The sequence below is a fragment of the Strigops habroptila genome, chromosome 11 (genome assembly GCF_004027225.2).
Source record: "Strigops habroptila isolate Jane chromosome 11, bStrHab1.2.pri, whole genome shotgun sequence".
Taxonomy (NCBI): domain Eukaryota; kingdom Metazoa; phylum Chordata; class Aves; order Psittaciformes; family Psittacidae; genus Strigops; species Strigops habroptila.
In genome coordinates, this window is record NC_046360.1 from 18,365,174 (window position 1) to 18,377,876 (window position 12,703).

The following is a 12,703-nucleotide window of genomic DNA, read 5'->3' on the forward strand; positions in this document are numbered from 1 at the left end:
TTACTACTGACATTCCAAACACAGGATTTGATACAACAGCTCTGAAGAGATGTAATCTCTTCCCTTCTCTTCTTGTGCCCCCCATTCCTCACAGAAAAAACACTGCAGTGACTCAATCATATTGGTTTTTCCCTAATCTGATTCAGAAGGCTCCAAGGACAGCAATTCCCACTGGGACCCCATCTGGTCTGGTGAGGTTAGGCTACTTAGATGGGAGATCTCTGGAGGTCTTCTAAAATCAATGCTACTGCTGGCAGTTCAGTTTAAGACAGATTTAGCACGTGCTCCTCCTAGCCCCAAACCCGAGCCAGGCATTCAAGGTTATCTGCTGAAGACACTAAAGACGGCTTGGCTCTTTACTAGCACCTAGTCACAGGAGTGGGGTTCCTGGTAACACACATTATATCCCCAGCAAAGCCGGGCGTGAGCTTTAGATTGAGAAAAGGAAAGGAACAGAGGCAAACATTTTCCCTGTAAAATAAGTGATGATCTGGGAGACAACATGCCCACTGCAACGTTAAAGTCTGCAAGTGATACACCGTGGGGAGCAGGAAGAGGGACGTCACAGATGCAAAGAGCAGTGTGTGACTTGGAGTGCCAAGCAATCACAAGCAAGATTGTACATGAAGAAACAAAAGATAGGTTGAGGAATCAATACAGAGAAGGCCAATAATCTGATCATCACAACCTCACATGTATGACACTGCAGCAGAGGGTTAATGGGGTTTTTTCTTGTTAAAATAGGGAATATCATTTAGGGATAGAAAGATTTATTTACTTCTAGGTTTAGATAAGCTACAATAATTCAGTACCAATGTCTACAAATCCAGGAGAATCAGCTGCAGAAGAATCTGAAAAACAACTGTAATGCAAATAAAGGATTGGAAAATGTATCTTAAAAGGAACTTAATGAATTTAATTTTATAAAGAGGAATTTAAGAAATTACAAGATCACATCTTGTGTGAATCTACATAAAGAGAAATTTGTTAACAAAGGGCTGGGAGTAGGAATTAGAACATCAGACTTGAAACAGGGCTCAGGATCTAACGGTGAAAATAATTCAGCACTGAACCACCTCATCAAATGTCACAGTGACAAGTCATGAATCCCACATGAACCAATACTGGGCATTTTTTCAAACTGATAGCTGCTCCCTGACAGAGGAACAATTCTAACAGAATTGTATGAGACACCTAAAACATTACAGCTCTTCTAATTGCTTTGGTCACCTGCAAAAGCTATGGTGGGACAGGCCACGAGAAGAGAGCCCACAAGAGCAGTGCACCACAGGGACCCCCTCAGTGAGCACTGCACCACTGCGAGGAGCTCAGCCCTCCCGCACCCCACAGCAGCAGCAGCATTCCACTCTGCCTTCTCCAAGTGCACACTGCCCTCCTCACCCCGAGTACTGAGAGTGCAGCAAAGAACTGGCTCCGTAACGCTGTACCTCCCTTTGGTGCAGACCAGTGTAAAAGGGTGTCCTCAGAAGCAGGTGTACATTTGAACATTCAGAATTCCTCCAGCTTTATTAAAAGGTATTCTACATAAGTAACCTCTGCAGGAGAGGATTTCAAACACACACATAGGAACGCAGTGGTGTATGCACTTAGATCCTTTTAGAATACTTTCTCTGCACTGAGCTTTTCGATGTTTTAGAAGGCAACCATCATTTTGTGTTAATGCAGAATATGACAGAAGAAATGCACTCTAGAGTCCTTCATGGAGAGTTTCCAAAAGGATATTTCTTGTGTCCCCAAAATAAAAGAAACCATTAATACTAAAAGCTTATCACTCTCTTTTGTGGTATAAAGCTAGGTATGCATAAAACAGTAAACTGCTGTAGTGTTCCTACAAGGATGCTGGAGAGGGACTCTTCATCAGGGACTGTAGCTATAGGACAACAGGTGATGGGTTCAAACTGAAACAGGGGAAGTTCAGGTTAGATATAAGGCAGAAGCTCTTCCCTGTGAGGGTGCTGAGGCGCTGGCACAGGGTGCCCAGAGAAGCTGTGGCTGCCCCATCCCTGGCAGTGTTCAAGGCCAGGTTGGGCAGAGCCTTGGGCAATATATTCTACTGTGAGGCATCCCTGTTCATGGCAGGGGGTTGGAACTGGATGATCTTAAGGTCCTTTCCAACCCAAACCATTCTGTGATTCTATGTATAGTTCTAATTGTTCTAACAGGAAAAAATGAGCAATTAGCAAACATTTCTGCTTAGACCAACCAACACATTAAATAAGATGCACAGAATACCGGGAGGGGAGGGGGGGGGACAAGGAGGAGGGGTGCAGATCCACAGAAGATTTGAGAGAACATGTTTTCTGACCTCATAAGAAGAAAAAAGAAGGGATCTCTTCCATGGCAGTACACAGTGCCACTAAAGCAGCACTGTATTTCTCACTTCTGATCCATTTGGGTTTTAGCTGAAACCAAACCTCTGGCAAGGGGGAAGCGGGAGCTGCTAACTGAAGGCTTGAGAGCAACATTCAGTTGTTTATCTGCCAAGGCCACTATGTTGTGTTTAACATAGCCACACTCCATCCAATTGCAGAAATACTGCTGCAGTTGCTAATAATGTGCAAAGACAGGAAAACACATCAGCTATCTAAATGAAACACATGGGCAGCATTCCCAAAGGAGTTTGTAACGGTCCCAGAAAGCGTTACTATACATTGCCTGCCAGAGTGCAAACTGGGGAATATATCTGGGTTTACATTCTTTGGTAACAAAGGTATAACTACATAGCATAAATATTGGTTCCATCTTCAGCAAGACAAGTAATCAGACTCAGAATTATTGAGCAAGAACAAATGTTTTAAAACAGTTCACTCTAATACACAGTATATTTGTGTGAAGTGCAATTCATAGAATCATAGACTGGTTTGGGTTGGAAAGGACCTTAATATCAGTTCAATTCAAGTGTTTAAGTATGGAGAAAAGTAGTAATACAGTAATACAGAGTAATAAAGTAAAATAGTTTTTTCTGTGAAGATAAACCCCAGCTATTTCATAAGATACATGTCACATAATGACAGTAATTTTCCACCTTAGGACACAGCTATTGCTTGCACAGACCAGGTGTGGAACTGCATTAACAGCTACTAGACTAACACAGCCAGTAACAGCTAGAATACTCATGGCCTAACAGGATGGTAATGAACAGGAACTCCCCCAGGTGAACAGGGAATTTCTTATTATGGAACTAGTAAGCATATACTAACTGAATGTACAAAGCACATGTAGAGTGGCAGCGAGACAAGCTTATTAATTGCTCTAAAGCTACCACACTTGTATTCTTTAAAGTAAAGAATCAGTCCATATACATACAGTCTCATGTTGGTTTTATGTGTAAATGCACTGTTTGGGGAATTATTAAAATAGAATCTGAGGCTTCACAAACCTGCTGGTTTTCCTGGACTCTTAAGGGCCACACACTTGTATGTTATGATTTATACCTGATTTTACTTTTGCCTGCCAACAGGTGAAATAACTACACTGAAAAATCCACAATTCCCATCTAATGACTCCTTTGATAGTGCCAATTTGAACATAATGTTTAGCAATGCTGAGTTCATCTTAGTAACCCTGTTTATCTTAACACTTCTCACTACACAAAACAATTGTCAAAAGTGCCTCGAGTCTGTTGCTAGAACCCACATAAATATTTTGCTATTCCATTGACTCCAGTTAAATTTAGGTTACACTCAGGAATGGGTGTGTGATGATGAATTGCCTTAGTCCATAACAGCACATGGTTGGTAGTTATAGTGAACTCCCTCCCAGGGGCAGCTGCTCCCTGACGTAACCCCTCAGCCTGCACATTCTCCCTTCAGCCCACGGGCAGCAGCACTGATGTCACATCAGCAGCACACAGCTACTGACTGCCATGGCAATATAAACCTGAGGTCCCTGACAGAAGTTCATTTGGCTTTACTTCTGACTCTCTTGTTTGACCATCAAGCACCCAGTCCTTTAACAACCTACAGTTATTACTAACTGTTGAATGGCACTGTTTTACACCAGTACATTTTGTGGGAAGAGTGGATCGAGAGTCTTCTCTCTGAAGAGTATGAAGAAATCCAGAGCATTAATCTTAGTCAGGGGGAAAAACAAACCAAACCAAACACACAAAGCAAGTGAAAGGTGAAAAATCACCTTCCTACAATGGCCTTGATCTACAGGGAAGGAAGTGTCAGCAGGGATGGATTACAGGCTCCCTTTTCCTCCTCGAATCATTTTTTCTTGTCTCCTCCTTTAGGGTTTGGAAGGTTTTTGCCTCCAAGTTAATAACTTATTTTTTGGCTAGGATTCATACATTGCCTCTTACGACCTCAGAGAAGGACTATGGAGCCTGACACTTCTGTGTAAAGTCTGCCTTTGCATCCCATTCTTAGTAGCTGTACAAGGTAGTGGAAGAACGTGGCAGTCACCACCTGATAACAGGTTGCCTTTGAGACAGTAGAGCACTGAGAAGCAAGTGTATGCTTGACTCCTGAGCTTGCAAGGCAACTGCAAACCGGTCACTTCATTCTCAGATACACCTCCCAAAAGTTGAATTATTGGAAAGGCTAAAATTAAAATAGCAGCAATTATAACCTCAAGGAAAAGGGCAACTGCAGTCCACAAGAGGACACAAACTGCGCATGACAGAACCTCAGAGCCCCTGCAGTGATTCCCTGAACTTCAGCAATGGCTTTGGCAGACAGATCGCTCTGAAACAGGATCAACATTGTCACCTAGTGGCTGCTGAACATTGCAAGGGAGAAAAATTCCTTGAAGCTTGTCACCCTTTCATAGCAAGGCCTCCGAAATGGGATGTGACAGAGTGATTTTCCAACCAAGCTACCAATTACTGTTAGCTCTTTTTAGAGTCTTAATACAGGTCGTCTGTCAGGGAAGTGTCAGATACTGTAGGACATAAATGCTTTTCTATTGACAGAAACCTAAAGTTACTGTGCTTTTGGATGCTGGGCAATCCAATCTCCATCTATTTTCTTCACTGCGATTAATCATTTTTAGACCTGCCTTAAGTTTTCTGCTACTACAGCTCCCACAGACACAGCTCAATCGCTAGCTGCAAACTTGACACAGGTTTTTCTTTCTTCTCTTCTAAGTCGTGGCGAACTTTAATGTAAGTTAAAACTTGAGTAAGCACTCTGGTGCTGCAGTTTGATAGTTTCAAAAAAGAATAAAATCTCAACAAAATCAATCCAAAAAGAAAACAAAATAAATAAATAAGAAAAAAAGTGACAATTCAGTAGTTCTCTCCAATAAAGAGAGAAGTTTTTAGATGTGTTTTAAATGTAGAAATGATGATCTGTTGTTCTATTTTGCATTAAAATACACTCTGACTTTTCTCAAGCAGCTCCTTGGAGCAGAGATTCTTTACATTTTCCACTCAAGCAGTTAGCTAGCTTCAGGTCAGTGCACCAGACCTTGGAGGGAAAAACCTTATCTTCATGTTACAGATGGCAGTTTCACCTTTCCAGCAGCTCTCAGCCAAGGAAGTTTCATGGCAGTGCTGGCTGAGTGCACACTGCTGCGGAAGCACGGGCAGGACACCCCAATCCCGAGCCCTCAGCTTGCCTCCTGACCCACACAAGTAAATCCCTACAGCCAAGTAAGTCCCACCAGCCTGGCGGGATAGGCATAGAGCTGTCAGTGAGAATCCAAGCACAGGATCTTAGGCAAACCAACACCAAACCTGAGGAAATGAAGTGAGAGCTGATTACTCTCTATTTTCTGCTTGTGCCCAAAAGAGTTGGTTTATTTCAGTTGTTATCATCATGGGTGAAAAGCCCACTTTTTTTGCATAACCTGAGGGAATTTTAGGCTAATCCAGGAAAGACTTTTTCAGTAAATGCCATGATTTTCTGAGGTGCTTAACTACAGTTTCAAGAGCAGGGACTAGTTTACATGGCAGTGGCAGCAGCAGGAGTGCTGTGGCCCTGCAGAGCCCCTTCCCTGCAGCGTGGCAGTGCTTCACCTCCCTCATGTCCCCTAAAGGATACAGCTCTCCATCATGTTTAAAAGGTTCACAACCTGTGAAGCAGAGACTGGTGCAAATACAACATTCTTTTGTTTTCTATTCCTTTGGGATTATTTTCTCTCTTTGTTTGTCACTATTTCTTCATAGACAGTAAATACATCTTCACAAGACAGACACACAGGTACTTCACTTTGTCCTGGTCACCATATTAAAACAGAAACTGGTTTGGTTTGTTCTGGGTTTTTTGCAGCACTACTCACCACGACCAAGTGGGTCTCAATATTTAACAGTTTTATATATTTATGCTAAAATACATATAAAAAAAGCAATCATCCAAGAACCAATCCCTTTTCTTTTGAGCATTGCCTACTCCTCTTCAGAGAATAACACAGGACCAAGCACGGCCTACATGTACTTTTTTTGCACGTGTGACAGTCTACTGCTGTAGAGAAAGCTCAAATACATAAGAAATAAAACAAATTACTACAAAACAATGAGCAAAACCTCCATTTATTCAGCACAGGAACAAGGTTTATGTCCTTTCCATACTTTACACAAGAGCTGAGAGCTTGCCAGTCTCACTAAATTTAACTGAAGGGTGTGATGTAGCTATATTCCTGCATGGATCTATCTTTCCAAGTCTGACACTGTATCACATATGGATCTGAACCTCCACAGGTAGCAATAAAGCCCCAAAGACCTAATTGCCACACCTGCATTGGAATGATCTCTGCTACTAGTGACACTACAACTGCAACACAAAGGAATGCAGGCTGACAGAAGAACCCAGCTTTCCTACTGGCTGTACCTACCACGACAATGAAAGTAATTGAGGAGCACAGTTATTAACCTTCATTAAGACGTATATTATTTCATTTCAGTGAAGATTTTTGGCAAATAAAATACTTAAACTTGTATTTCTCAACACAAAGACACTACATGTAAACAGTCAGAGGAAGTACAAGACATCTGCATGCATCAGAGGTCATCGAATACCAGGTGGGGATTTGGTTTCACAAAATTTTTGTATACAGAATTTGGCAAAATCTACAATATTATACTTAAATACCTTTGAAGTATAATAGTAATGTAACAACACTGCTCACATTCAGATTTAATAATGTATCCTATGGAAACATACAAAAGGATTCACTAGCTTTTGGGGCCCAATTTATCCATGTATTTGACTACATCTTCACTTCAAACATGCTAATTCATCCCATTGACTTTCCAGGTCAAAACCTTTGAGAAGAGTAGAAATAAGTATCAGGAAACACAGGACCTGAGACCAGTTGAGCAAAATGAGCATGCTGTTTAAAGCAGCAGAACACCAGCACTGCAGCTGGAAAGGCAGCTGTGTGCTTTAGAGCTGAGCTCTCAGCAGAGAGCCACAGAAAGCAGAAGATACAGCAGCGGGGTCTGAAGGCAGGTCTCTGGCCTGTGCTCTCCCAAGGCACATCTGGCCAGGTACACAGCTGTCCTTCAGTTGGGCACTTTCCCAAGAACCTCCAGGTATAAACACCAATCCTCTACCTAGCTGCACCAAATGATCATTTGCAGACCCTCGTTGGCACATGCCCAGTGCAAACCAGCCTTGCAATCACTTGAGGGGGAATTAACCTATGCAACTCTGATGGTGATGCTGCATTTTCATGAGATACTGAAGAGAATGGTTGATTTTGGTAAGGATTTCAAAATGTTTCAACGAAAATAAAAAGCAAAGGTTTTTATAATACACATCTAGCCAAGGAACCATTTTGATCTTTCGCGTTTTTGGTAGGATAAATAAGATAAAGCAAAGATTTACTGATCTGGGTATCAGTTTCACTTCAGAAATAAAACCTCCCTCCAGTATTACTGCCTGCTGTTAAGTCTCCTCTGAAGAACACAGCAGTAATGCCAAGTGCTCAGCAGATTCCCAATATATTCCAAAACCAGGTACATTTTTCATATCAATCGTGTAGACCTGAAGTGTGTATGTACGTCCAGTTCAAATACTTTATACAGCTCAATGATGTACCTATGAAATAATGAGCTCATGGTGCTATCAATCTCTATTGAGCAATATAGAATTGCTCTCCATTCTTACACTTACTGTTCAGTGACAGTGGTTCTCTACAGTGTCTTGAGCACTTGAAGCAGTGTTTCATGGATGCGCAGCCACAGGCCAACACGAAAACCCTGAGTGCACGTGCACGCTGCTGCTCTACGGGACTCTGGTTGCACTGGAAAGGCACAGCAGAATACTGCCGAGCATGCACACTGTTTATAGGCATTTCACTCGCTCCTCATACTCATCTACATGGCTGAAGGTGCATCTAAAATCTACAGTCTGAAGAGGACACAGGTCAACAAGCAACTCAAGGAACCACGCAGCTACTCGAAACCAGGGGAACTGGCCTCTGATGATTTGCCAAATAAACCTCCCTGCAAGGAACCAAGGGTTTTAGTTTCATCAGCAAGTCTTTACTGTTTGAAACTGTGATTAACAGCTGTGGTTTAAGCAATCTGTTCTATTAATTAGTTTCTAAAGTGGCATGTCTCCTCTCACACCCTTTGAGAGAAAACCCACGCAATGACTGGCTTTCATTCTCTACAGATACAGACAAGGAAAATGGATGGGTGACTAAGATTGATAAAAGCCTTTAGAAACAAAGCAGAGGAGAATGTGCATTGCATTCATCCAGAGGATGATTAAGCTATGTATATGAATATAGTATTTCAAATGACAATGAAGGCAGTATCCAGAACTGAGCCATCTGAAAGGAACCGGAAAGAGCTTCTGGCTTCTAATATTCAAAAGGCATAACTCGGAGAACTTCATGAATGCAATTACATTTTTATTTTAGCTTGTTCTGAAACTTGGCTGGTAACAAATTTAACCCTTGCATTGAGTAACAAACACATTACACAGGACAAAGTCACACAGCGTGCTGAACAACTGCATAACAGAACCTACTTCATTGCCAGGAATCACCCATGAAGGAGACACTAAGAATTTTCCCAGAGCAAGGATAAGTATTCAGAAAAACCCTTGGCTGGAGAAGTTTCAGACCCCAAATTCATCCCTGTTTGCTCCTCAGCAACTTCTTTATAACTCCACAATTTCCCTGCCACTTGTGCTGGTACAATAACAGAACACCAGGCAAGAGCAGGATTTCTGCTAGGATAGGTCACAAGGGATATAAGGTCCAAGCGGCCTCAATTTTCAAGACCACAGAAGTCTTCCAAGTGCTGCAACCACTGCAGCTTTAAGGAACAAAGGGTTGAGTATGGAAAAAAAGAGCACATAAGGCTCTCCAGGAAAAACCCACTGTAAAACTGTGGAGCTTCCCTGTTAATCCTGATTCTTACCGTCACTAAAGAGCATCTCTATCTATATGCTGCTCCTCAGTTACTTCTCACACAGAATACAGACAGGGAAAAGAGAGGCTGTCACATACAGCAAGACTATGCTGACTACTGACAGTCCTCAAAATACCCATCCATTTGCCTCAGCTCTTGCAAATAAGTTCAAAGGTCTATGCCCCATCCACAGAGAGGGCAAAATTTTGTCTCTCCTGTAACCAGTAAACACTTGGGTAACTTTCCTCATCCTCTTTTTGCTCAAAAACATTTTAGGACACTAACAAAGTAAAACTAAAACTACTGACATTTTAACTGACAACTATCAGACACCACTAAACTTTAAAGTTCTGGACACAACTATGCTTAAAGCAACACGACATTCATTTCAGACTGAATTACTAAACACTATTATTACAAAATTCTTCTGGTCAAAATATAGAATAATCAGGTTTTGTGAAAGAACAGCCCCATGACGTTGCAGGCTGCACTGCTCAGCAGGTTCAGCCTTACCTGCGCTAAACTGAAACCAGAGACCTCTTCAAGGTAACCTCACGCTGTCTGGCAGTACAAAGCCAGAGCCCACAGGGTTACAAACATGGGTACATTCTTCAAGAGAAAAAGCACCTAATATCAAAACATATCCAAAATATTATAAGATGAGAAGAAGAGCAGGGTGCTTTCATAAACTCAAGGGTCACCAAATACATGTGAGTTAAGATGCACAACTAAGAATTTATGCATCAACTATACGGGGCCATGTCAGGTAACGGTGAATATGGGAACATGATGACTTTAAAAAAACCCCACCCAACACATAGTTCTTACTTTGTGCATAGTACAGTTATCATAAAAACTAAGCATTTAACTATTTAGCAGTCACCTATTTTTAAAAAGAAAGTACAATATATTACTACTTTTATTGTCTTAAAGAAAACAATCCATTCGAGCTGACTCAGCTGTAAAACTGGTAGGCTATAAAGCTAGCAAGAAACAGAGATGCCTCAACATTCTTTCAACCAAAATCCAACCAAAGAAAGGCTGTACCACATAAGGAGCATTAAAACATCAACTCATCCGCCTGCATTGGAAATACAAGGAGGAAGTGTTGAACTTTGCTGGAAAACTTATCTTGGAACCCAGTCTGAACAATGTACCAAGCAAGCTATAATTCATCTGAACTTTCATGGACTATATTGGCAACTGTTCTGTGGCCACACTGGAAGCTATTGAGAGTGAACGCTTGCTGCTGCTCAGAACTACAGCAACCTACGAACTTAGCTGGTCATTACGTAGTTACAACACTTACTCTGAACCCCTACCCTCTGCTCCTTCAAACTGCACTGCAGAAGGCCAAATGATGTATTCTAGGCCTCCTCCCTGTGTTTTGTCAGTGTTTCACATGACATCACTGTATATGTTTTCTTAGGTCAGACCTTAATTCATCTGCTTTGTAACTCCAAATCTGCGGCAGCTGCTTTGAAACAGAATACAGTCTCCCCACCCATAGCAGTTTCCACCACCACATGTGGAAATGGCAAGCAACCCTGCACCTGTAGTAAAGGCTCTGCAGTTCCACCCATTTATGAGAGTTGACATTTACCTTCTCTTACTGAACTGAGTAAAAAGGAAACTGTGCCTAAGGGCAGTACAGGGGGTCTTCTACCATCTTGTGGTGCTGTTTTCTAGTAACTGCTAGAGACAAGACACTACTAGAGTGTTTTCTGTCATTCTCTACTCTTCTCTTAAGAACAACTCTGAACTATAGCCAGATACGAATTGGAATTGACTCAAACGCATTTTGTTTTCCCTAATCTTTGCATGAACCAGGTGTTAACCCCAGTGGAGCCTGGGGATTAACCACAGCCAGACAAGCATTTTAACATTCAAAACACTATTTACAGCTCTCACAACTTGAGAAAACTAATCAAAGATCCCTCACATAAGTGTAACAACATGAAGTGAGGAATCATGGGTTTTGTTTGGGGAATTCTTTGTTTTGGAAGCAGTTAAAGGCTGCTGATGAAAAGCAGCAACAATGACAGTTAACAGAAAAAGGTTTGCGATGATCTGTTGTAGCACAGAGAATGTAATACCTGGTTTAGAATTATCTCCCTTAAAGTAGTACCTTTATTTTTCCACTAAAATGAGGTCACACAGTTAATTCTAAATATTAAAGACTTTCATCTCTAGCAATGTTTCTTCCTAAGTAATGGGAATTCCCTGAAGTGCTTTGCTCAGACACTGAAAACATAAATAGTGCTCATTAGCATGACAGCATACGCACAGTGATGTCTTACTTCCTCTGTAACACTTTCTCTGTCCTGGTTGAGCAATATCCTAAAACTCGGTGGCCTGCTTAATTCAGTTACAGCTACCAGGAACAGAAAGCCTTTGTTCCAGCCTGAAGGAGTACTGACACCTCTGCTCTTGCTGGGAGGTTACCATGGCCCTCCAAAACTATATATGCAGACCTGAAAAGGAATAATCATGAACCACCCCAAAATACATCGATACAGTGCAATTCAGTACAAACTGGCCTGGTTGGTCTGTGCTGGCTCACCCATAACTCAGGTTGTTCTCCTGCACAACTACCTCTGGGGAGATTTAACTCTCTGCTATTAAGCAGTTTCGTTTCACAACTTTATCATTTGAAACCATGAGGATGGAATTTAGCACATCTTTGTTGCAAAGAATAGAATAATAAAATGTGCTGTGTCAAAGTATTTTATTAGTAAAGCAGATTTCTATTAGCATCTTGACTCACCACAATCTAAAGGAGAGGGCCTAATAAAGAGCAGTTTGGTTTGCAGATAACCCAGGTTGCAGTTAAAACACAAACAGTTCCAGATTGCTGAGATACACTTATCTCAATACACATGACCAGCCTGTGATGCAATATATAATCACACACACGCGTGTGTATATAAGACAGGCAGCATGATGTCAGCAGTTTTAAAGATGTCTCTGGCAGAGCAGCATCTTGCGAGAGTGAATAAACATAGCCCTAAGCCTTGGACTGCGACTCTGGAAACAAGCCACACCCCAGTCAGGACCTAAAAATGAAAAGCCAACAAGGCAAATCAGCTGTACTTCCTGGATGACTTCATGGTAACTGCACCTGTTTATTTCTCTGTGATAGGAACAGTAAAACGTATCAGGAGGAATACACCACACAAACATGCCACCCCGGCAAGAATCCGGACGGATGCCCGCATGTGCGGTGCTCTGCACAGGACCGGGACACCGGTCGTGATTAACGGCTCCTCAGTGCCACTTAGGACAGCTGGCTCTAACGTACTTGCTTGCCCAAACACGATGGTTTATGTCGGTCGGACCGCGACCCAAGCAGGCCCCTCCGGCATCGGC